This window comes from Trifolium pratense, linkage group LG3 (genome assembly GCF_020283565.1).
Source record: "Trifolium pratense cultivar HEN17-A07 linkage group LG3, ARS_RC_1.1, whole genome shotgun sequence".
Classification (NCBI taxonomy): domain Eukaryota; kingdom Viridiplantae; phylum Streptophyta; class Magnoliopsida; order Fabales; family Fabaceae; genus Trifolium; species Trifolium pratense.
Window position 1 is genome coordinate 47,816,558 of NC_060061.1, and position 26,985 is coordinate 47,843,542.

The 26,985-nt window shown below is 33.3% G+C and overlaps 1 pseudogene; it reads right to left on the minus strand.

The window, feature by feature from the left end:
* Positions 1 to 26,985, minus strand: part of LOC123917268 — a 57,684-nt pseudogene that overhangs the window by 29,101 nt on the left and 1,598 nt on the right.

Sequence of the window (26,985 nt, forward strand, 5' to 3'; positions counted from 1 at the left end):
GTAAAACATACCTTGTCATCAAACAATTTCTTTACTGTTCCATTGAGCTCACCCTCCCAATGATCTTCTTCATCGAATTGTACATTTTGAAGAATTGTTGTGTTGATCAAACCCAACGAAAAGTGTTCCATTCGAAGACATTCTTCGACAACTACAACTTCCAGCTTCGGAAACATAATGGGGCATGGACATGAGCAAAATACACTGAGCCTTGGTAAAGAAATTAGTTCTATAGATTTTAAACTGCAAAATTCCATCTTGTTCATCTCATCTTCTTCTTTACCGCTGACTATATCCTCAAGCAAATCACACATTTTAATCTTCATGGTTGTGAGTTTGACAAGACTCTTTGCTGTTGAGTATGTTATCAAATTTATCAAACCATTGCACTTTGTTACCTCCAAGTAGGTCAAGTAATTAAAGGTAACAGAAGAAGGCACCAATTTCATAAGACTGGAACAGTGCCAAACATGAATGCTTTCAAGAAAATGCAGAACGGGGTCCATTTGAAGTCCTTCTTTGCATATACATTGAAGCTTGTCCATGTACCATAACTTCAACTCTTTGAGTCGCGGGATAATTTGAGTTTCCTTTTCCGTACTTATGAGTTGTTCACCTTGAAATATCTCCCTGAATGAACTCCATTTGACTGACATGCTTTCTAAATTAGGAACATTTTTCAAGAACCAATATGGAAAAGTAGCCTCTTGACCGTAGCTCACACTAATGTCTTTGACGTTGTTGAATTGAAACCCTGAATATTGGCTGTGCAATATCATGTCAAATGAATTATTATTCATGTTCAAAATCTCCACATTGTTAAGTACCTGTTACAAAACCTAAATTAGAACTACAGAAATCAATATTTTCCTTCCCTGTTTTTCACAATATTAATAACACATTAAAACAAATAAATATTTGTGCATGTCAAAACTATATTCAGAGCAAGGATGACGATATACTTTATGCTACCGTTACCTCTTCAATCACAAAATTATTGAGCTCATCACCGAAAAAGGTGATCTCTTTCAATGATTTACATTGAAGAGAATGGACTCCGCCAAAGAATGTCTTAAGTTTGGCCAAATTACGAAGTACAATGGATGTTAAATTAGGAAACACAAATTCAACTATCTCATCTACTTCCTCCCTGCCAACAATTTCTTCAATCCCACATGAAGTCACTTCAAGTGTTTGAATTTGGTTCATATCTCTACCTACTGAGAGCGGAATGAGGCTTTTCAAGCTTGTGCACTCCTCAACAGACACTTCAATTAAATTTTGAAACCCCATAGTGCTATGTTGGTCCTCCTTCCATACACGCTTCAGTTTTGGAAGATTAGATAGTTTTAATTTCTTCAATCGAGTAGAATTCTTCACAAGACTTTCTTTTTCAAATTCATCTTTCATATCAAAAACTGCTTCTAGTGAATCACAATCTGTGATATCTAATTCTTCCAAGTTCATTAGCACTTGTAGCAAATTTGGTTGAAAGAGAACCTCAGATAAAAAATCACATCTGTGAACCACTAGATACTTCAGACTCCTAAGTAGATTGTGCTGAGGTTGACCATACCACAATTCTTTCAACTCTGGATATTCAGCCAGTCTTAAATGCTTAAATGCCACCTGTGAAAATAGTTGTACCAAGATAGTTCAAACAAAAGTAATATTGATATTGATAATGTACCTACCAAATCTATATCTATATACTTGTTAATGACTCAACCCGCTTGATAATTTCTTCATAAACTCAATAAACCACAACATAGAAAAAAAAATAGTATTAATGTAGTGTTAAACTTATCCTATTTTCAAGGCTTTTATTAACTGCTTTTACTAAAAAATAGCACTCAATTTTTTCATCTTTCACGATGTTATTTCTACTTCACACCAAAATATTTATGCCCTTCCCAATGCAACCTCTTTTTCTTTCATTCTTTGCCTTCAATAATGGTCTCTTCTTTTTTCTATGTTTATAATCAATGTATTGTATTCCATCTTTTTTAACTTCCTACTCAGTAAAAAATAATGGAAAACTCATTGTTCAAATCCTTCTCTGTTTCATCTTTTACTTCAACAGTTCAACCCCTCAATTTCATGTGATTTTTTTTTTTGATAACTCTTCTTCCCTGAACAATCTTCATCTTCCTCACAAAAATCACCATTTTCTCCCAAATACCACCACACAACACCATAAAAAACACATCATTTTAAACCAACAAAAAACATAATAGAAACCAAGAAACAAAACAGAACAAAGATGGAAGAAGAAAACATTTTGGGCTAAAAAAAAAAAAGTGTAATCAAATCGGCGGTTCGGAAAAACTGCCGGTTCACCGGTTTTTTCCGGTTCCCACCGGTCCAATAGCTTGTCCGATCTAACGTATGAACCAGACCGGACACCCTCCGGTTTCCGGTTCGACCGGTTCAACTGGCCGGTCCGGTCCGGTTTTTAAAACACTGATAAAAAGTGTAGTTACATAGTAGTTTCATTATATATAGCTTGTGAAATTTCAAAATGATTTCACGCCACAACAGCCGCATTGCGCGCTGCAGCATCCACAAAGAACGCATTCGCAACATCTGTGACCGCAACCGCAATTTAAAACCTTAGCTATTTATATATCATGAGAAAGATCACAATTGCTTTTAAGCACTATTTAATTATATAGTAATATTGTAGACTGCAATTTTCCACCTTCAAAATGATCATGATCTTGATAGTCTTAAACTAACCCAAAGAAAATAATGTGGTGGATTAAAGTAAAACATACCTTGTCATCAAACAATTTCTTTACTGTTCCATTGAGGTCGCCTTCCCAGTGGTTTTCTTCATCAAATTGTACATTTTCAAGAATTGTTGTGTTGGTCACACCAAATGAAAAATGTTCCATTCGAGGGCATCCTTTGACGACTACAACTTCCAGCAACGGAAACATAACGGGGCACGTGCATGAGCAAAAGAGACAGAGTTTTGGTAAAGCAACAAGTTCTAGATATTGTAAACTGGAAAATTCAATCTTATTCATCTCATCTTCTTCTTTTCCATTGACCACATCCTCAAGACAATTACACATTTTAATCTTCATGGTTTCAAGTTTGACAAGACTCTTTGCTGTTGAGTATGTTATCAAATTTATCAAACCATTGCTATTAGTTACCTCCAAGTAGGTCAAGTAATTGAAGGTAACAGAAGAAGGCACCAATTTCATAAGACTTGAACAGTGCTGAACATCAATGCTTTCAAGAAAATGCAGAACAGGGTCCATTTGAAGTCCTTCTTTGCATATACATTGAAGCTTGTCCATGTGCCATAATTCCAACTCTTTGAGTCGCGGGATAATTTGAGTTTCCTTTTCCGTACTTATGGGTTGTTCGCCTTGAAATATCTCCCTGAAGGAACTCCATTGGACTAGCATGCTTTCTAAATTAGGAACATTTTTCAAGAACCAATATGGAAAATTAGCTTCTTCATTGTAGCATTCGCCCACACCAATTTTTTTGACTTTGTTGAATTGAACCCCTGAATATTGGCTATGCAATATCATGTCAAAATATTTGGCATTCATGTAGAAATTCTCCACAGTGGAAAGTACCTATTGCAAAACTTAAATTAGAACAAAAGAAATATATTTTCCTTCTCGATTTTTGAAACAATTATTAACAAATCAAAACCAATTTATTAGCCTCAACCAATATAAAAGACAAGTTGAATAATTTGTCATAAAGTTAATAACACATTAAAACAAATCAATATTTGCGCATGTAAAATTTATATTTCATGTTACTCTTACCTCTTCAATCACAAACAAAGGTTGATATGTTGAGCTCATCATTTTTGGCACTTAATTGGTGTTTCAATGGCTCTGCCTTAAATAGCTCAATTTTTGGACATCCGACAAAGTTGATTGTATTCAATGATTTACATTGAAGAGAATGGACTCCGCCAAAGAATGTCTTTAGTTTGGCCAAATAATGAAGTCTAATGCATGTTAAATTAGGAAACACAAATTCAACTATCTCATCCACTCCTTCCTCCCTGCCAACAATTTCTTCAATCCCACATGAAGTCACTACAAGTGTTTGAATTTGGTTCATATCTCTACCTACTGAGAGCGGAAAGAGGCTTTTCAAACTTGGGCACTCCTCAACAGACACTTCAATTAAATTTTGAAACCCCATAGTGCTATGTTGGTCCTCCTTCCATACATGCTTCAGTTTTGGAAGATTAGATAGTGTTAATTTCTTCAATTGAGTAGAATTCTTCACAAGAATTTCTTTTTCAAATTCACCACCTTTCATATCAAAAACTGCTTCTAATGAATCACAATCTGTGATATCTAATTCTTCCAAGTTCATTAGCACTTCTAGCAAATTTGGTTGAAAGAGCACCTCAGATAAAAAATCACATCTATGAACAACTAGATACTTCAGACTCCTAAATAGATTGTGCTGAGGTTGACCATACCACAATTCTTTCAACTCTGGATATTCAGCCAGTTTTAAATGCATAAAACCACCAAACTGTGAAAACAAAAGTAATTGATAAATTATAATGCATTTACTAATACATTTCACAATTTCACAATTTTATACTTTACCTAAGTTGGTAAATTCAGTTGGTAAATTTTTTACTCAACAATTTATTCATAAATTCTTTGATTTATATAAAAAAAAAGTGTGTATGGTACATATTCTGCTACAACAAAATGATTCTAATGGAGACCTTGTCATCATCATCATCATCCTCAAATAAAAGTGATGTATTTAGGGTTTTGGATTGACTTATTTGATCTACAAAAAAAGTCATAGCTTATTATTCATAAACTATTCGCCGTTCATCTTGATTGGAGAACTCGATGAAATAATAGCTATTGAGTCCACTTCGATATCACACATATTTGAGTCAAAAGTTCCTACTTATACAAAAATAATTTAAATATATTTTATATTTTGCTATAAAAATAGCTTATAAACAAGCACTTATCATGATAAGCAGTATTTGTTATGGAGTTTTGAAAGAGCCGATTTGTTTTATCTACACAGAGCTATGAAGCCTGGATACGTGACACAATACCGATACGATATGATACCGATACGCCGATACGGGAATTTTTTTAAAATTCTCGATACGATACTGCCGTTATACAGTATTTAAAATTTAAATTTAAAATTAAATATATAAATGCACAATATATAAACATAATTAAAATCAATAATTTTAATAATAATAATTTTTTAAAAAAAAGGCAAAATAAACTATTATTATTATTATTATTATTATTTTTATAGAGAAAACCCAATACCGCATTGTATAAGGAGTACAAAACAAGCCAATAAACTTGCATTAGAACAAAACAGTTTGAGGGATAACATACCAAGGGCTCCTCACTAAAGACACATAATAGCTAAAAAGTATAGTTGGCACATAGCATAACATGGCAATCTAACAGTTTAAAATAATTTCACTCACTTGGGATGCTAGTCATAGCCGAATTGAGTGTAGTAGAAATGTAGAATGATGATTATTTCTATGTATCACTTTGCAATATACTTTTAAAATCTTAAATAGTTAATTTTTTCACAAAAGGAAAAGAAATACTCATGGATTCTCCAACACCTCCTCAAGTTGGTGTATAGATATTTATCATGCACAACTTGCTTATCAAAAGCTCAAATGTGGGTCTTACCAAGCATTTTCTCAAGATATACACAATTTGCTGACCAGTACTAGTAACAAAAGGTAGACATATGATTTTGACATCTATTTTCTCTTTACAAAATGCTAGTCAATCTCAATATTTTTGATTCTTTCATGTTGAACTAGGTTATGAGTTATGCTAATGGTAGCTTTACTATTAGAATATAATTTCAACTAGAGCTTGATTTTCATCTTGAGTTCTTCTACGACTTTGTGGATCCATAATCCTTCACAAATACCTTGAGTTGTAGCTCTAAACTCGGATTTTGCACTACTTCTTGCTACAACTCATTGTTTCTTGCTCCTTCATGTTAGAGATTACCTCAAACATAGGTACAATGATCTTCGGTCTGTGACTGAACCTACTCAATCAACATCAGTTAAGATAGAAAGATTGCTTTCATTAGTATTTTAAAATCATAGGTCATTTGCTGGATTTGCCTTCAGAAGTATCCTATAAATTGCCTCAAGATGTTCCTTAAAAGGAAAGCGATGTCATATCCGGTGTGTGACACATAAATTAGTATCAACGGGAACACTATTGATAAGAGACTACTTTGTTGGAACAAAATTGGTTCTAAAGCCCTAAGTAAAATTATAAGTTTTGATGATAACAATAAGTATTAATATGCGCAATTGGTAGTACTGACATTTAATCCAAGTGTGCAGGATCTTATAAGAAAATTCTGATATTCCTAAGTTCTTGTGTAAAGAAAAAAGTTCTGAAGGGATTCAGAAGCAAAGATGAACAAGAGGCTTTTGCCCATCAAAAGACTCTGAAACAAGAAGCTATCAGAGGCAAGCTTAGGTTAGAAGCATCTGACCATTAGAGGCAAGAAGCCATCAGAAACTGATCAGCGCATAGTAAGTTGATAAGTAGCAATCATGCCAGAAATACTCAGAGAACGTTGGGAGTAAGCTAAAAGGATCTTACTCTATTTTGGCATGAGGAAAATCTTAAAAGGACAATCAAGTTTATCAACCTTATTCCAAGTTTGGAGGAGCGTGGAAATCAAACTGTGAAAGTTTCCCTGTTTGGTATAAACATCTTTCAAAGACACAAAGTATGGTAAACTCATTACCACTTTGGTATGACATGTCACTTTCATCGCTCAGTCCAATTCAGCTGGCTACAACGTCTTTGCACAACGGCCATCTATGCATGGAGCGTGTTATTCAACTATAAAAACAACACTCCATTGTGAAGATCATTGACGAATACGTCACCTATCCTTTGCACACTCATTTCGATACTACAAGCACTTAAGCTTTGAACCTTTGAATTTCATTCACATCAAAAATACTTTGAAGTCTATATCAACTTATTGTATTTTAGCTCTAAGGTTTTATCGGTGCTTTGTATTATCACAACAATCTTTATTTATACTTCAGATTGAGAAGTCTCTTGTTGTGTGCTTGAGCATTGTGTAGAAGTCTATTGCTATGTGCTTGAGCAATTGTAATCTGTGTGATTATAGTGGAAATCCCTCGGAAGTACAAGGGGACTGGATTACTCTCGTTTTGTGAGAGCAACTAGTATAAAATTGCTTGTGTTCGTCTTCTCTCCTCTGATCTATTTATATTTGTGTTTGTTTTGTGTTGTCCACTGCTATTAAGCTTAAACTTGAAAAAATTCTAGTTTGTCTTAAAATACAATTCAACTTCCCTTCTTGTATTTTCACACCTTCATATTTAGTATCATCTTGTAACATCATTAATCTTCTAACATATGATAAGTAATTGTTCAATTTTCATTGGTAGGACAACTTCTTGGTTGGATTCAAAGCACATAGTCTTAACTTCTACAACTTCTTTGAATTACGCTTTAGTGATTAACGACTCTAATGGGCTATGATACCTTCTTGGTTTTATCAAGTTCACTTGATTTCTATTCTGTCTTTGATGAAGGAGTAGGTTTTGGCATAACCGTCTTGATGGGCGCGACGATCGTATTGACATGGTCTCCAAAGAGAAGGTGACATGCATCCATGGGAACAACATCACACCAAACTTGATCTCGAAACTTCCGACAAACGAAAAAGGTCACAAGACTACGATTTGTAACTTTTACTTCACTTCCTTCGTTGAGACATTACAACTTGTACATATGAGGATGACTTTCTGTAGACAACTTCAACTTCTCCATTATGTCGTTCACATTTTCACAACTACCACAGTCAATAATCACTAATAACATCACAAACCTTTCCAACACAATGTTGTTTCTTAACTAATATGGTTCTTTGCTTAACGCATGTAGGCTTCGTCTAATCACCAATGACCAACCATGATCGACAATAATGAGTTCTTCATCATAAACTGGTACTAGTCTTCTCTTTCAAGATCGTCTCGTGCTTCTTTAGAGCCTCATAAGCTTCTCTTTAGAGTTTCATAAGTTTGTCCTTTGCCAATCTTGGTTTTGTTTTGAGTGAAGGGTTTAGGTAAATGATTATTTGACGAACTAGGTTGTTTGATTGATGGTTTACGCAAGTAAGGAGAATTTTCAATAGAGGAACAATAGCATGACATTTTTGATAATTGTTTCTCAACTCGTATTGCGAGGCGGATAATATAATCAACTGACAAATATTGTTGGAGTTGGACAAAATGGGCAATTTCAATGTTCAATCCTCCAAGTTAACGAGCTATTGTTTATTCCTTGTTTTCATGAATATCACACTTCATCATCGACTTTTCAAACTCTCTAGTGTATTCTTCCTCCGATAAATTCTTTTGGCGAAGATTTTGTAGTTAAATTAAGTTATCTTGGTAGTAACTGGGCATACAAAAACTTACTTGTTAGTTCTCGCTGCATTTTTTCTCAAGCCTTGATCTTGCATCTTCCTTCACGTTCACGCTTCATTTTAAAATTCTCTCACCATATGGAGGCATGCTACTTTAGTTTGACAGCAATGATCTTTACCTTGTTCTCTTCAGGTGACGTGGCACGTGACACCTATCGTCTTCATCCTTTGCACTTCTTGTAGACTTTTGTGGTCTTTATTAGCACGTTTGTGCTGAGAAAATCATTTGCTCTTTTTATATATAGGGGGTTGCTAATTTACTCCCACCTAAAAACATGTGTAAGTTAGCAACCCTACTCCCACTATATATTTACTTAAAATCCAATTCCATTAATACAAACCAACTTGAGATATAAGGTTAGTTTTGTAAATGTCATTTTGTAAAGGGCTCGGTAGCCACGATCAGTAGCCACCATACAAAATCAGAACCAAAATGAACACAAAAAAAGGAAGAAGCAGAATAACAACACTAGCTTGCTGCTACTGCGCCATCTTCCATCGCCATAACCACCACCAATACATCACAATTAAAACTACCATCCACCATTAAAACCACCATTCATCACCACTTTAATCCAACATAACCACCGTATTCAAACCTTCAATACAAGACAACATCATAACATCACAACAGCATCATCATTATCGTTACAAGCCTCACGATAACAACAGTAACATCCATAGCAGAACCGTTCCTCCACCATCTCTAACAAACCACCACAACCCATAACCAAAAGAGAGGGAACAATCAATAGTACAGAACAAGAAGAAGCAGAATAAGGAGATGGAAAACGATCCACTGCGCCACAGGCACGATGCCAATCAGGTTCTTTCTTCAATTTTGCTTCGTTTATTTTGCATATTCTGGTTGCTCTGTGACACTCCAATCTTCAATTTACGTCTAAATCTTTAAATTTAAATATTTCAATTTGGGGATGTACGGGTTCAATTTTTGTGTGGTTGTTTTAGAGGATTTCAACACCGAATTCAAATTCAGGAATTTATTTAGCGTATGAATAGTGTTCGGTTTGGGTTTCGTGCTGGAATGCATCCGGCAAAGAAAGCACAGAGAGGTGCGAATGAGAGAGACCTGCGACGGTGGAAGGGTGAGGACGAGAGATGCGAGGGAGAGAAGAAGGCAAATACGTCTTCTGTAGAAACAAGATTATATTTTCTTGACCAATCGTTAGTTGGTTCAGTGGGAGTACCGCGATTTGATCTCATTGAGAGAGGGTTGTATCTACTCGAAGCCAGAAGTGACCTCCAACCAGATTAAACTGATGGTGAAAAACACAAAATATAAATTCTATTTCATGTTTTTTTTCCTCTTGCATTTTATATTATATAAAAATATTTTTCAAACACAAATATCAAACAAATATACAACATTTATATACTTTTTGCTTTTTTTAATATTTTTGCATGTTTCGAATTGCCTGCTGTGAGGAAAGAGATAGAATGTGTCGTATTTTTGTCTACAAATTTGTATTGATATATCACTCCTCTATATTATATATATATATATATATATATATATATATATATATATATATATATATATATATATATCCCTTTTAATTATTATAGTCCTGCCACGTGGCACCATCCAGTGAGTCCTGACCAAATCAGTCAGGGCCGTCTGATTTTGGTCCAAGGAAAGTAATTACATCAGACGGCCCAGATTAAGTCTGGCTTGTTTTTTTTGCCTGGTTCCTTTTTTGTGCCACCTGGACGGCCCAGTGTGCTTCTGCACCCCTCCTGTGCCCCTTGTGATGTTATTTGTTTTGTTCATCTAATTTGTTTAATTTGCTTAATTTAAACTCAAAATAAAAATAATAAAAATACACTAAAAAATAATCGTCATTCTACTAAAAGATATATTAAAATCAATTTTAACCTACCAAATATCTTTGCCCGCCCGTGTGTGTTCAATTATTTTTCACAACCGGATTTCATCGCCCAAGGGTGAATCCATCTTTTCAATCAAACAAACTTTTTCGCCCAAGCACGACCAACACTTTTTCCATAAATAAAATCAATCAACCAACAATTGTTTTTTACCAAGAACTACGTGAGCTTTGAGTTTCTCATCGCAGCAAGATTCAATTCTTATAGAGTAGAATAAAAAAAAACCAATATTTTCCCTTTCTTATATACATGAATAAAAAGCAATATTTAAATAAAAGCAAGCCATTAATAAAAAGCATGCAAACAAATTAAAACGCTCTTTTAACCCTAAAATTAAAGAGAAGAACACGTTGAATACAACAAATGTAAGGGGTGCTAATATTTTTCTCTTGCATAATCGACCTCCGAACCCGGAAATGGTTGCGAAGACCATCTTTTAATTCTTTCAAGGTTTTATCGATATTTTCCTTTTCTTTTAGGAATAAATAAAGTTCGGAGGCAGCTTTACTGTCTAACGAGCGCATTCGGCCGACACATTTTTCCACCTACTTCAAGTATTTTTGGTGACATATTTAAATGACTATTTTTTATGTTGTGGAATATGACTTTTTTTTATGTTATCTACACAGATAAATGACTATTTTTTATGTTGTAAATACTATTTACATAGTTTAAATTAATGATGTTCATTTATTAACGGTCCATTTTTATTATTTGCTATGGGCCTCCAAAATCTCGAGACCGGCCCTGTATTGTAACCTTTGGTAATTAGAGTGTTTCTTATTTGGAAATACATTTAATAATTTTCTCTTCTTTTCTTAATAATTTATGTGTAAGCCCAAACATTTTCTATTTGGAGATATACCCAAACAAGTAGAAAAGGATCAACCCGCCCCGCCCCATCCCGTCATTAACCCGTCTAATAAGGGGTGCGGCGGGGCGGGCTAACTAGTGGTGGTGGGTCGAAAATCTCACCTCACCATTTTTATTGGCGGATGACGGGTTGGTAGGAGTGCCCCGTCAATAATTTTTTTAAAAATAAATTCGCTAAATTTGCAAAATTGTTGTAAAAATTTGTAAACTAAATTAAATAAAAAATTATCCAGGGAAATCAAAATGTAATTATCAACCAAAGCGACCAAAAAATAAAATCATCAATCAAAACTTTAAACATCTATGATTTATAAAACCAAAGAAACCATAATAAAAACTTAAGAAAATACTCAATTTAAATCCAAAACAAACAAAACTTGGATATCATTTAAATCCACAAAAATAGGAGCCAGAAAAGTGAAATATAGTATATATTTACCCTATTAGGTTAATTGAGTTGACTTTCTATTTTTTAATATGGGCCAAAAATAGAAGATTAATTTATAATAGGTTGAGATTTTTTAAAAAAAAATAAAAAAATAGTTAGACCCGACGGGCCAACCCGCCCGCCTCATCGTCCCGTATTTTTGGGGGTTAGGCGGGACGGCCCCGCTAATTTTGCGGATTGAAAATGTCAATCCACCCCACCAAAAATGACGAGTTAAACGGATCGACCCAACGAGCTTGACCCGGTTTGTCATCCCTATACAAATAAGTATTCCTTTCATAATAAGGAGTGGTATAAGGCTATTTATATATCATGAGAAAGATCACAATTGCTTTTAAGCACTATTTAATTATATAGTAATATTGTAGACTACTACTCCGTCCCAAAATATAAGGGAAAATTGGTCAAAGAAAGTTGATGTATTTGGTTAAAAATTTGGACTAGATACATCAACTTTAGTTGACCAATTTTCCCTTATATTTTGGGACGAAGGGAGTACATCATAACCGCATCACAACCGCATCAGAAGCCGCATCAGACGTTTTCGGCGATATTCGTTCAAATTTTCTCACTAAAAAATAAAATTTATGAACTTCAAATCATAATTTGTGTCAAATACAATAAAAAATCTTAATTTTAATGATCTCTCATCCGTGTATTTTAAGAATATTCAAATTAGTATTTATGGAATAGACTAGACTATACAATGATGGAAAAAAAAGTTTAGTTACATAGTAGTTTCATTATATATAGCTTGTGAAATTTCAAAATGATTTTACGCCACAACAGCCGCATTGCGCGCTGCAGCATCCACAAAGAACGCATTCGCAACATCTGTGACCGCAACCGCAATTTAAAACCTAGCTATTTATATATCATGAGAAAGATCACAATTGCTTTTAAGCACTATTTAATTATAGAGTAATATTGTATACTGCAATTTTCTACCTTCAAAATGATCATGATCTAGATAGTTTTAAACTAACCCAAAAGAAAATAAAGTGGTGGATTAAAGTAAAACATACCTTGTCATCAAACAATTTCTTTACTGTTCCATTGAGGTCGCCTTCCCAGTGGTTTTCTTCATCAAATTGTACATTTTCAAGAATTGTTGTGTTGGTCACACCAAATGAAAAATGTTCCATTCGAGGGCATCCTTTGACGACTACAACTTCCAGCAACGGAAACATAACGGGGCACGTGCATGAGCAAAAGAGACAGAGTTTTGGTAAAGCAACAAGTTCTAGATATTGTAAACTGGAAAATTCAATCTTATTCATCTCATCTTCTTCTTTTCCATTGACCACATCCTCAAGACAATTACACATTTTAATCTTCATGGTTTCAAGTTTGACAAGACTCTTTGCTGTTGAGTATGTTATCAAATTTATCAAACCATTGCTATTAGTTACCTCCAAGTAGGTCAAGTAATTGAAGGTAACAGAAGAAGGCACCAATTTCATAAGACTTGAACAGTGCTGAACATCAATGCTTTCAAGAAAATGCAGAACAGGGTCCATTTGAAGTCCTTCTTTGCATATACATTGAAGCTTGTCCATGTGCCATAATTCCAACTCTTTGAGTCGCGGGATAATTTGAGTTTCCTTTTCCGTACTTATGGGTTGTTCGCCTTGAAATATCTCCCTGAAGGAACTCCATTGGACTAGCATGCTTTCTAAATTAGGAACATTTTTCAAGAACCAATATGGAAAATTAGCTTCTTCATTGTAGCATTCGCCCACACCAATTTTTTTGACTTTGTTGAATTGAACCCCTGAATATTGGCTATGCAATATCATGTCAAAATATTTGGCATTCATGTAGAAATTCTCCACAGTGGAAAGTACCTATTGCAAAACTTAAATTAGAACAAAAGAAATATATTTTCCTTCTCGATTTTTGAAACAATTATTAACAAATCAAAACCAATTTATTAGCCTCAACCAATATAAAAGACAAGTTGAATAATTTGTCATAAAGTTAATAACACATTAAAACAAATCAATATTTGCGCATGTAAAATTTATATTTCATGTTACTCTTACCTCTTCAATCACAAACAAAGGTTGATATGTTGAGATATTGAGCTCATCATTTTTGGCACTTAATTGGTGTTTCAATGGCTCTGCCTTAAATAGCTCAATTTTTGGACATCCGACAAAGTTGATTGTATTCAATGATTTACATTGAAGAGAATGGACTCCGCCAAAGAATGTCTTTAGTTTGGCCAAATAATGAAGTCTAATGCATGTTAAATTAGGAAACACAAATTCAACTATCTCATCCACTCCTTCCTCCCTGCCAACAATTTCTTCAATCCCACATGAAGTCACTACAAGTGTTTGAATTTGGTTCATATCTCTACCTACTGAGAGCGGAAAGAGGCTTTTCAAACTTGGGCACTCCTCAACAGACACTTCAATTAAATTTTGAAACCCCATAGTGCTATGTTGGTCCTCCTTCCATACATGCTTCAGTTTTGGAAGATTAGATAGTGTTAATTTCTTCAATTGAGTAGAATTCTTCACAAGAATTTCTTTTTCAAATTCACCACCTTTCATATCAAAAACTGCTTCTAATGAATCACAATCTGTGATATCTAATTCTTCCAAGTTCATTAGCACTTCTAGCAAATTTGGTTGAAAGAGCACCTCAGATAAAAAATCACATCTATGAACAACTAGATACTTCAGACTCCTAAATAGATTGTGCTGAGGTTGACCATACCACAATTCTTTCAACTCTGGATATTCAGCCAGTTTTAATTGCTTAAAACCACCAAATGCCACCTGTGAAAACAGTTGTACCAAGATAGTTCAAACAAAAGTAATATTGATATTGATAATGTACTTACCAAATCTATATCTATATACATAGCAAAATTCTTTGCAAATTTGAAATACTCTCCCTAACTTGTTTAATTTTACATTTTCACCTAACTGAGTTCGTAAATGTTATATATACTTGTTGATGACTGAACCCGCTTGATAATTTCTTCATAAATTATTTCATTTCTAAACTGAAAATTTTCATTCTCCAACCACAAAATGATCATAATAGAGATATCCTGAAATTAACAAATTTTTCCACAAATTTTTTAACATTGTGGATTAAAAATCAACTATCATGCATCCAAAGAAAAGAACAAAACCATGATATTGTTGCACAACAAATAAATTGGTAAATCAAGCATACCTTATCTTCAAATATGTTGGTTATTGTATCATTTAGGTTTCCCTTCCAAAGCCATTCATCATTTTCTGCAATTTTAACTTTTCGAAGATTTGGTGTACTTGTGTTTCCCTCTGAAAAAATCTTCATGCGAGGACACTCCCTCACAATTACTTCCGCCAACATTGGAAACTTCAAGAAGCACTTAGTAGAACAAAATTTGTTGAGGCTTGGCAAACAATCCAACATCAATAATTCTAAACTAATAAATGCAATGCCAACATTTTCCTCTCCAGTAATTATTTCTTCAAGTGAATTACAGTCTTTTACCTTCAGCGAAATGAGCTTGTGCAAACTTTGTGCCGTAGGAAATGTAATTAATTTTTTTAACCCGTCGCAATTTGTTATCTCCAGATATTCCAAATGATTAAGGGTGGCGGAGGAAGGCAATAAACTTAACAAACTAGAACAAGTATCAACATCTAAGTATTCAAGGAATGCAAGAACAGGATCAATTTGGAATCCATCCTCACATATATGTTGAAGTTTATGTAATCCATTCAATGTGAGGCTTTTGAGCTGTGGGTAAGTCTTCTTCTCACTTAGTTGTCCTTCATCTTGAAATATTTTCTTGAAGCTACTCCATTCAACATATAGTGACTCAAGAGTTTGCACATTTTGAAGAAACCAATAAGGAAATGTAGCATCTTCAATATTATACCGGGACAAACAAAGTAATGTCATTTTGGTGAACAGGGCACTTGAGTTTTGGGCTTGCAATATCACGTTAGCTTCTTTGCGATTTATTTTCAACTCCTTCAAATTTGGAATAACCTAAAATACATATAAAGAACAATTTAAAAGAATTTTAATATCTTGTAAACATTTTTTGTCAAAAAAAAAAAAGAATTTTAATATTGCCACAAAAAGTAATTACTTTAACTCAAATTTGCACTCCATATTTTTGTATTGCCTCTAAAGTTTTCTCAAATGTCTGAATTCCCATACATTCTATAGATATTTATCAAATATATCTATAAACAAAAATGTTATGAGAACTTTTGACATAAATTGTTCCAAATACTGTTTTCTAAATTGAGTATTATCATGTTTTTGCATATATTTGAAAATATTTTTATTTTTTATAGGAGTTTCCAATTTTGTTTCTTTTTCTTTTTTTTTTTTACTAAATTTTTATTTTTATAAAGAAGAATTTTTATATTATCATTTCTTTTGACAAAATTTTTATTTTTATAAAGAAGAATACCAACGTATGACCACTTTGTGGTCATTACGGGAAGCTCACAATGACCTTGTTTTCAAAGGCAACTTATGTGTATCATTCTAAATTTTGAATTTTATTATGAATTATGAATGAAATCATAAATATTTGATATAAGTCAAAAAATTGTTCCTCCCAAAAATCGAACTCGGGTTCTCCTGAAATCTGTCCTTTGGTGAAGTTCATCATTAACCACTTTTTTTTTTTTTTGACAAAAAGCACTTAAGCTCAATGACTTAGTTTATTTGCTAGCTGGTGAGATTCTACGGTCAAAATATTACTATAAATTTGTTAAGAAAATGAGTTTGCATGAGTCGACCAAAAAATTGGCCATTGAAATGAACAGCATTAAAATTTCGTGAAAAATCTAAATGGTTATTAAAATTTATATGATGATATGCATACCTCTTCGACCATGAAAGGTGGTTGTGGCGTTAAAACAGAGAGTTTGTCATCTTGAAAATTGGAGCTTCTTGTAGATAGAGTTCTGTACAAATTCAACTTTGCACAATCAGAAACATCAATTTCCTTCAAAGATGAACATGATAGGGTATGCTCTTTAGCATAGAAACCCTTGAGTTTATATAAGTGCCAAAGGAATAAACTCTTTAGTTGATTAAAATCAAATGTGGGAGCTGCATTGACTCCAAATTCTTTCTCCTTCTCCTCTGCAACAATTTCCTTCATATTTCCACAGTTTTTTATATGAAGTTTTTGGAGATGTGAACAACGAGTGGCTATAGAAAGTGGTAATAGATACTCCAAGCTTTCACAGTTTGTAAGTTTTACAACAATAAGAATTTGAAAACTAAGAATTCTGCGAAGATCCCCACTCCATATATTTTTCAGTTTTGGCAATCCATCTATAACAACTTTCAAATGTGTTGTATTCTCTGCACTGCTATTTTCATTGAAACTCAATTCAAATATCTCTTCTACCAAAGCACAATCTGTAACCTCCAACATCTCTAGCTTAGTATATGTTTTTTGCATTGAAGAAGGAAAAACAACCATGATTTTCTTACAATTGCTCACTTGCAACATCTTCACTGTTTCAAATTGGCGGTGCCATATTGTCTTCAACTTGTCCATGTCCTTCAATGTGATTTTCTCTAATTTGAAAAAATGAACGTCCTAAAAATTCACAAATAACAGATATCATTATAATATAAATATTTAAATACAAGTTTAAAATTAATTGGAATGTTCTCAATGGTATAATTAACATACTTCTTCTATTTCATTGTTTGTCTCTTCTTTGACTATTATCTCCTCCATCAAAGGACAATTACTTATTTCAAGTTGTTTGAGGTTGTTAAGACTTCCAAACATAGTCGACGAGAATAGGTACTTCAATCCACCACAATTCTCCATAATCAAGCTAGTTAAGTTACACATTGATTGATGATTGTCATCCCAAAATTTACCCAAATTGAGTGAGCTCAATTTAAGGGAATCCAAGTTAGGAAATGAAACCTACATAAAAACAAATTAACAGAAATCATATTTATCACAATGGAGAATACCTAATTGATATGCCTAGTTGAGAGAAATATGTTTTATCACAATATTTTAATTAATCATCTTAGTTAAATTTCAATATATAGATACAAGATTGATATTATTTGTAACTAAACATATCACAAAATTAAAAATTATATTATTTGTATCTACAAATGCTTAAAAATAAAATAACATACCTGAGCATTGAAAAATGGGGTTGAAATATAAGGCTCTAACCATTGATGCTTTTGCTCACTTCTGGTGAAGAAATCCTGAAGTGTTTCCATATGTTCTAAAGTCAAAGAACGAAATAGAAAAACCTCAAATTTTTCATTAGTTATAGAATTTGCACTTGAATTGTTGTCTCCGAGCACTATCTCCTTCATAGAATTGCAGTGACAAACTTCAATCTCAGAAAGGTGTGAAAGCTCTTTAACCAATGTAAAGGAGAAAAGATATTTCAAATGGACACAATGTTTGACTTTGATAACACCAAGACTTCTAAAAGAAGTGGTTGAAAGTGGACCAAGACATATATGCTCCAAATTTTTAAGATTATCAAGTACTAGTGTTTCCAAGATTGGAAAGGACACGTGGATTTGAGTCCTCTCTTTAGAGTCAACAATATGCTTCATGTTTGCATTATTTTGGACGTGGAGATATTTCAGCAACGGAAATCCTTCTCCATTTAATTGATAAACCACATTTTGAATTCCGTCTACATCATCCAAGTACAAATTCTCAACACCTTGAATCAATGCTTTAATTCCGTGCTCCAAATGTATGTTAGTACCAAGTTTGAGCATCAATGTTTTTGAGGTTCCATCCACTATGTCAGACCATTCCCATACATCACCAATAGCTATGTTATATCTTTCCAACTTCTCGAACACCGTCTGCAAATCCCTTGGCAACAACCAAGTCTCGCGAATATGTAATTCGAGAGTTGTCAACTTGGGTAGATTTCGAAGCTCAGAAATGCTAGCATTTGTGTTTTGAGCCGTTGAACTCGCATCTCCCCAATTAACAAAGGTATTGCCCATGTACAACTCCTCCAGTTTGGTCAAGCTTGATATAATGTTAGGTGGGAGTACTTCTATTCCTGAATTTCTCAAATCAAGCATTCTCAATTGAGTCAATTGCCCTATTTCTCTTGGCAACTTGGTCATTGAAGAACCCCAAAGGGAAAGAATTTTTAAATTTTGCAAAGCATTGATTTCAACCATATTTTCCAAAATGCAACAATCCAAACACAGTGTTTGAAGGTCGGTTAGGAACTGAAAGGAAGTGGGTAATGAAGACAAGTTCAGCGATGTTAAATCTAGGACTCTAAGGCTTCCCATACCCTCAAAAAAATCACCAGGAACTTCTAAAGAATGGTTCTTCTTACTTCTCAAATAGAAAAACTTCATGTTTGGACAGTCAATCATTTGAGGAAGCTCGTGCATACAACCTTCTAAAACAACCTGCGTGCACCTTGTTAAAAAACTCTTGGTTGGGAATTCCTCATCTGATTGTTTTTTTAGAAATACATGTTTGTCCCTACGTGCTATGGAGATAGCAAAATCACGAACAAAGTCATGCATTTCGATATCTCCACTTTTCTTAACTTCAAGCAAACAAGTCGCCTCCAAAGAATGGATTATTGGATAAAGTCTGTTTCTAGCATCATCCACAGTCTTAATATCCTTTAATATATCCAAACCCATTGCAACTTTTAGAAAGTACTGTACATTATCATCTGGAAATAATGCAAAAAGCAAGAAGACATCCCTAATTTCATCATTCTCCAATGAGTCGTAACTCAATTCCAAAGCAGAAAAAATTGTATGATGATCACTTTCTAATCTCCTTAATGCATCTTTCCAAGCATGAACATCCCTCTTACCTTTCAATGCTTGAGCTACCGTCACTGTCACGAGAGGCAAACCTGCACATTTTTGGGCAACTTGAATTGCTACACCTTTCAAATTGCTATCTTTAATCACATCCCCAGCCATAAATTGAAACAAGCTCCATGTCTCGTTTTGACTCATAAGTTCAAGTTTGAAAATGAAATCCTTTGGAACATCCATTTGCGACAACACATCTTGATTTCTGGATGTCATCAACAATTTACAACCATTATGTTCATTACCAAATGGAATTCCCACTTTCTTCAAATCAAGTATTGTCCATATATCATCTAGAACGATAAGGATATTTTTCTCCATCTTGATTCTTTGCCTTAGGCGATGTGCTCTTCCGAGAACACTCTCCTCACCGAACCGTAGACCCAACCAATCTGCAATCTCCCCTTGAATTGTTTTAATGTCTGGATTTTTTGTTACATGGGTTTTAACAACTGCATCAAACAATTTGTGTTTCTTAGATATTTCAAAAACTTCCCCCACCAGAGTGGTCTTACCCACACCACCCAACCCATAGACCCCAATATTGCATGAATTATGGTGTGCTAGAGCATTCATAATGTTCTCTTTAAATGTCTCCCTTGTCTCATACTTTTCACCACCTCTTGTTGAAGAGGAGGAGGTTTCTCCGTCTAGGGGGGGAAGGTAACCAATTCGGTTAAACGTCCCTTTTCCTTGAACTTGAATAACATCTTGTACAATTTTTGTGGCTTTCCTACTTAGTTGATGACGCAAAATCAAATTGGGGAACGGCCATGCTGAGCACCTAGCATTGGCACGACGAGGATCATTTTCAAGCTGATTTGCCTTTCCAATGACCTCATCCACTTTTTCTAACCAGTTCATCACAGCTTCTTCAATATTTTTACCGTTTCTCTTTTATTCTTCAACGGAATGGGTTATTGTTTTTTTTGCATCCTCAAGGCCTTTAACACTATCCGCTAACGAATTTAAATTGCCTTTGTAGAATATCAAGTAACTTGCTTGACGTCCAATAGGCACAACAGTATGTTCTGCTATTGTTCCAACAATAGAAAATAGAATTTCCATTGATTATCTTTTCTTCTCCTCTTCCTTCTGACTTGAGTTTGCCTGAAAGTGAAAGTATTGTTAAAATGTACTAATTTTTTTTTTATTCGCCATAGGTACAAGCTGCAAAGTATGCAGACACCTTAACATAAAGCAAGACCGATAGAACTACACCATCACAGCCATTTCAAAGAATCATTCCACAGCAGTGAAAAAATTGGACAATTAACAAAAAGATGAACTACACTTTCCGGATTACCACACCATCCTACACAATATGGTGATGAATCAAAGCTAACTACATTTTTAGCGGAACCATCGAGCTCCAAATCTGTGATGCCCATCTAATCCAATGAATTTTTCTCTTTCCTCACTACCTCCCCAGAGAAATTTTTAAACATACATTTGGTAAGAGCAACAAAATAATTAGTACATTTTAACAACAATACTTTTAAATAAAAGTGATAATTATTAAGACATACATTTTTCATAAAAGTGATTTTCATATCCTTTTAAAAATTAAGGCTCACTTAATTAGTTTAAATATTTCTTTGTCTTTTGGAAATTCAAGTTCATCGATTTGTGTCAAGGCTCACTGCCTGGTCATTTTTTATTTGTGGGATTTTATTGTGTACATGGTAATTCCATTATTTGAAATGCTTCTTCATGGTACTTTTTGTTTATCTCTCTCGTTGGGTCAAAAGAAAGTGAAGTCGTTGGGTTCCAATCAGTTCAGGTTCCTTTCTTTGTTGTTGGTTCTTTGTTCTTTCCTTTAAACAGCATGTTGGTCTTGTTATTTATCAAAGTGGAAAATTGGAATCGATGGGAGTATGAGATTGGTTGGTATATTTAGGATTCATGAGTGCTGCTAGGACTTAAAACGTAACAACAGTTTTTTGGTTTCTATTGGTATGTAATTTGTACTTTGGTTTCTTATCTTGAGTTGGTATTTTGGTGAATTTCAGTTGATTTGGTTTGTTTTTGTATGGTTCATTTGAATTTGTTTGATTTGATTATGTGTGGTTTCATTTAGATCGGTCTATTTGGTTCGTTTGGTTTGGTTCTGTTTTATTTGGTTTGATTGGTTCTTTTGGTTTATTGGTTTGTATGTCTTGATTTGATTTGGTTTCGTTTGGTTCGGTTTGATTTGGCTTCGTTGGTTTGGTTCCATTAATTTGGAAATTTGTTTGAATTTGTTTGTTTGGTGAGTTAAGTGTTTACAATTTGATTTTTTTTTTATTGATTGTGCTCACAATTTGGTTAATTGATTGTTCTTTTTCTCTTTGGATGTTGCTTACTCTCTCAGATGGTTCACATGATCTTTTGGCTACTGATTGTTGCTCTTGGTTATGATATTAGACTTATAGTCTTTTAGATTTTGCTATATAATCTTTGTAACTCTTTTTTATTAAGTAATGCAATGATAATGTTTTTTTTTTAAAAAAAAAAAAACTTGGTATCCAGCTTTAGGTTCGACTAATGCAAAGGGATCAATCTCACCGCCCACTTGCGGGGGCCCAATTTAAAGCTAGAGTTTTTTGCTCTGTATGGACTTAGCCCACCAAAATTGGCACTAGGGGGAATCGAACCTGAAACCTTGAGAGGAGCTTACTCCAAGGACACAAGCCAATACCAGACCAACCCAAGTGGGTTATGCAATGGTAATGTTATGTAACCCTAGTTGTCTCGCTTGTTATTCTCTTATTTTGCATATCTGACTTGAACATGGCATCAAAGCCGGGTTAAGGGGTAATGCGGACATCTGACTCAGGACCACGCTAGGGATGAGGGTGGGTGTTGAATATGTCATGTGTTGTTGGAGTTTCTTTGAAGTTCCACATTGCTTAGGTTCTCGGGATATGAAGTGTATATATATGTGAAGGCAATATCATTCTTTGAGCTAGCTCTTGGGGTTGAGATCCAAACATATATTTAGCAGGAATAACCTAATCTTCTGATTTTTATTTCATTTAGTAATGTTGATTAAAAATTTGTCATTTTTATTGATTTGTAGATAAAAAAAAAAACACAATCTTTCTTAAATTCTACTCCTCCGTTTTTTTAATTGTTCAGTTTCGTCAGATTTAGCGTTTCTAAATAATTCTCCACTTGGTGTTTGTCAATTGTACCCTTTATCAATTTTTTTTTGACAAAGTACCATTTGTCAGTTACTCTTATATTTTTCAATAAAACTAATTAATGTTATATATATTTGGAAAACTAATTTTTTTTTTGGGTACATAATATATTAAATTTTGTTTTTTTTTTATATATAATATATTAAATTTGTTGGAAAGAAAAAATGCGTGAAAAAAATGGAATTTATTGGTGGATTAACATTAGGGGTATAATAGGGAGATAAGATGCAAAAAGATATTTTCTTAATTTGGTGTTACTATTCTAAATGGACATTTAAAAACACGTGAGTGCTCGCGGTGCGGCTTGGTTCGGTTTTGAGCATAAAAGTCATCATAACCGCGAGATAAAAATGCATGCGATTCGGTTGGTTTTTAATAGTCATCCAAACCAAACCAATCCAATGCTTTTAATTTATTTTATTATTTACAAGATACAATATTCACATACATAAATTGCATATATATAATAACTTATATATAATAACAATATAGTTCTCGATCGTGTGAAATTATATATTTTGACGGCCTATTGTTTTATCGACTCAATTTGGGTTGATTGCTAATAGTTGGTAGAGCTAAGTTAAGTATTGCGGTTTGATTTGATTCGGTTTTCTGAAATAAAAACCGCAAACCAAACCAAACTGTGCCGTTTGTAAGAAAAATGATTTGTGCGTTTAAAACTAAATGTGTTTTTTTGCAGTTTCGGTTTGGATTGGTTCATTTTGCGATTTTATTTTTGGATTGGTTCGAATACGATCACCCCTAAAAGTGGATAATAATTTTCTCATTTTCTGGTTAATTTTAGAAAAAGAAGGACAAGGTTTGCAAGGTGAAGTCTTGAATCAGTGAAACATAGTCACTCTATTCTAGTTTGTATAGGATTTTTTTTTGTCCGCCTTGCATCGTTATGGTTCTCCTCGTTCTGAGTGCTCTAATTTTGTTTTGATGAATAATGAAATTTTTGGTATAAATTCTTTGTTTTGTGATTGCTCTGATTTCGTTTCAATGAATAATGAAATTTATCATTCATGCATTTAGTTTTGATTTGATTTTCATTTAATTCCCCTTTTTCTCTTTTCAAATTATTATATTCATTTACATGCAATTTCAAATCATCATTAGTAGTAATTTGTAACTCCTCTTCAGTCGTCTTTTTAGTTACTGACGTTTTTATTAACATGTTGTTTTGGTTCCTAATGTTAGATGGGATGAAATTATAATCCTGTGAAATGTCAATTCTGAACGGTAATTACTAATATACTAAATTACATAATGAAATTATATATCTTTCATTGGAACAAATCATTGTTTGTGATTCTCCTTTCCAGCCTTGTTAGCATTATGTCACCTAGGAATCAAGTTCTTTGGAGAACTCACGGCTTCACTCTTTGGTGTGTTCACATTCCTTTAATCTTGGTCATTTGTCTTTTTTTTTTTTTTTTAGAATTCATGCTTATACCGTTTGTGATTTATATTAGGTTTATGGCTCTTATGTTTGCTAAGTAAGGTTAATTTTAGTGTGTTGGTATGAAATCTTTAAATTTAATTTGATAGTTTTAAATTCCCTTTTTCAATGTATTGCCATGATTAAGGATCCGGGTTTGTAGGGTGAGTTAAGTAGCGGATGAGTAAAAATAAGAAATTTTAGAGAAAAACGTTGTCCACTACTTAAATAATGGATTATGTTTGAGAAAATGATAGGGCGATAAAAGAAACTCCCATGATGGACAAAGACCAACATTTCCACTTTTTACTTGGGCCTTTTTTTGTCATTGGACAAGAGCTTTACTTTTGCCACCCTACTAATTTTGGGGTGCGTCCTACGAAATTACCAAAATACACCCGTCCACTACATAAGTAGCGGATTATACGTTTAAAATCTTGCAAATTTCATGGTAGGACGGTTTTTTTTCCAAAAATCCGCTACGTAAGTAGCGGACGTTAAAATATGTTAGGGTTTTTTTTTCCTCAAATTTCACATTTTTATAACGTCCGCCATTTTTTTTTCCGCACGCCATACGAATTTATAAATATACCCCAATCCGTTACTTAAATAGCGAATACACCCTCAAAGAAGTCCTTACTCTAACGCGTCAACGAGGTTACGAATTTCATTACAGTCCTATGCAACCAATAAAAAATTTACAACTTATATTTTTTTAAAGAAATTATAAATATTTGTATCCCAGTAAAAAGATCAAAGTTTAGTCTTAGTTTCTGCCAAAAAAAGTGATTTTTATCCCTTCAAGCTCTAAAAAGTATTGTTAAAATGTACTGATTATTTTTTTGCTCTGCCGAAAGGTACAACAAGCTGCAAAATATGCAGAAAGCTTAACATAAAGCAAGAACAATACAAAGACCATTTTTAATTTAGAAAACACACAGTACCAACAATACAAAATATGCAGAAAGCCTAACATAAAGCAAGAACAACACTGAAGACAAGTGTTTCTTGTAGTACAGCATATTTTGTTAGCACTTTGATGGTGGAATATAATATTGTTTTGAACATTTTTTTTTTAACAAAATAGGCACATTAATTTATTTTAGATATACCTACAAGATCAACTTTTCTTAATTAGAGCATGGAAAAAGTGGCAGTAATTTTAACTTATTTTATAATATATTTTTAAAATATAATTAATACTAGCTTTTTTTTTTATGAGAATAATTTAGGGTGAGAGGATTATTAAATACTGTGCGTTTTATTTGTTAAAAAACAAGGGACTGGACTAAACAACTATTGTTGTATCCTGTTTGATTTCAAACTGGTTATGGGACTGGACAAATTTGGTAGCAAGGGACAGGATAAAAACAAGATATTTTGTCCTTCACTGAACCACAGTAAAACTTTTTGTCCACAGTATAACTATAAAAAATACGAAAGTACCCATTTTATTTTCGAATATAAAAATATTACCGCCATATATATCTCTGGTACAGTTTTGTCTTGTCATGTATTACCTTGTTCTGTCTTGTACTGTTCTGTTCAATCCTTACTGTTTTACGGTACTTTTTATGGTTAAAATTGGTTAAAAATGTTTTGATGGTCAAAATACCAAAAGTAAAGGATTTGAATTATTTAAAGCCAGGAAATTATAAAGTGGAAAATCAAGAGTTATTTTTTTTTACAAGGAAAATCAAGAGTTGTTATTGCAATAAACTTATAATTTATTATGATATACCTACAATATCTACAATTAATTTATTATTTATTTGATTATTTATAAAAGATTTAAATTAACCGACACCGACACATGTCGTAAGAGAGTGTTGGACCCCGACACATCCGACAATGCACACACTTAATGCTAGAGGAAGCGAGTTCCTTTCTAGATTAGGAGTAGGCTTTGACCATTTTTGGTCTTAAGTCTTTATCTATAGAGAAACGAAATTAAGTAGTAACTACCATTTCAGAGTAACGCTTTCAAAGTAAACACAATAGAAAAAGAAAAGGGTCAAAACAATGAAGAGTTTGGAGCTATTACCTTTATTTCGAATAATGAATGAATGAATAAGACTCAAATTTTTGGGAAGGTGTTTTCGTAAAGAGAGTGTTGTTGATCTGAGATAATAAAGGTGAACTAGTTACTTACTTACTTTCCCAATTCTACAGGAAAAAGTGAATTATTGATTGATTTAGGGTTTTAATTTGGGACTTTATTATGTAGTCGTGATGCGTAGGGACAATATATGTATTTTGATTTAGGGTTTTAATTTGAGATTTAATTTGGTATGTATTTTGATTTAGGGACAATATGTATTTTAAGTTAACTTTCATCACAAAATTGTTTGTTGTTGCTTTAGGGTTTTAATTTGGGATTTATTTTCATAACAAATTTAAATCTTATTCTCTTTCTCGTCATTTTAGTCCTCTTCGTTCATCTTCCCTTTTTTTGTACTGAACTTTCATTTTTGGACCGTGGAATATAAATGATTATATCTGGTAAAAAAAAAAATGAGCATTTTTAAAAGTGCATTAATTTTGGAAAAATGTCAAAATGTTATTTTCTTTAAATGAGAGTCATACTAGAATTTCGACCCGTGGGATGCACAGGTCTAATTAGCTTAATATGTAATCAAAAAAATTATAATATTAAAAGGTATTTTAAAAAAACTTTATTGTAAGCAAATGATGCGGGTTTGATTACCACTGTACACAAACTTATTTATTTAATTTAAAACTGCAATAGAAAGAGAAGAAAAATGAGCGGA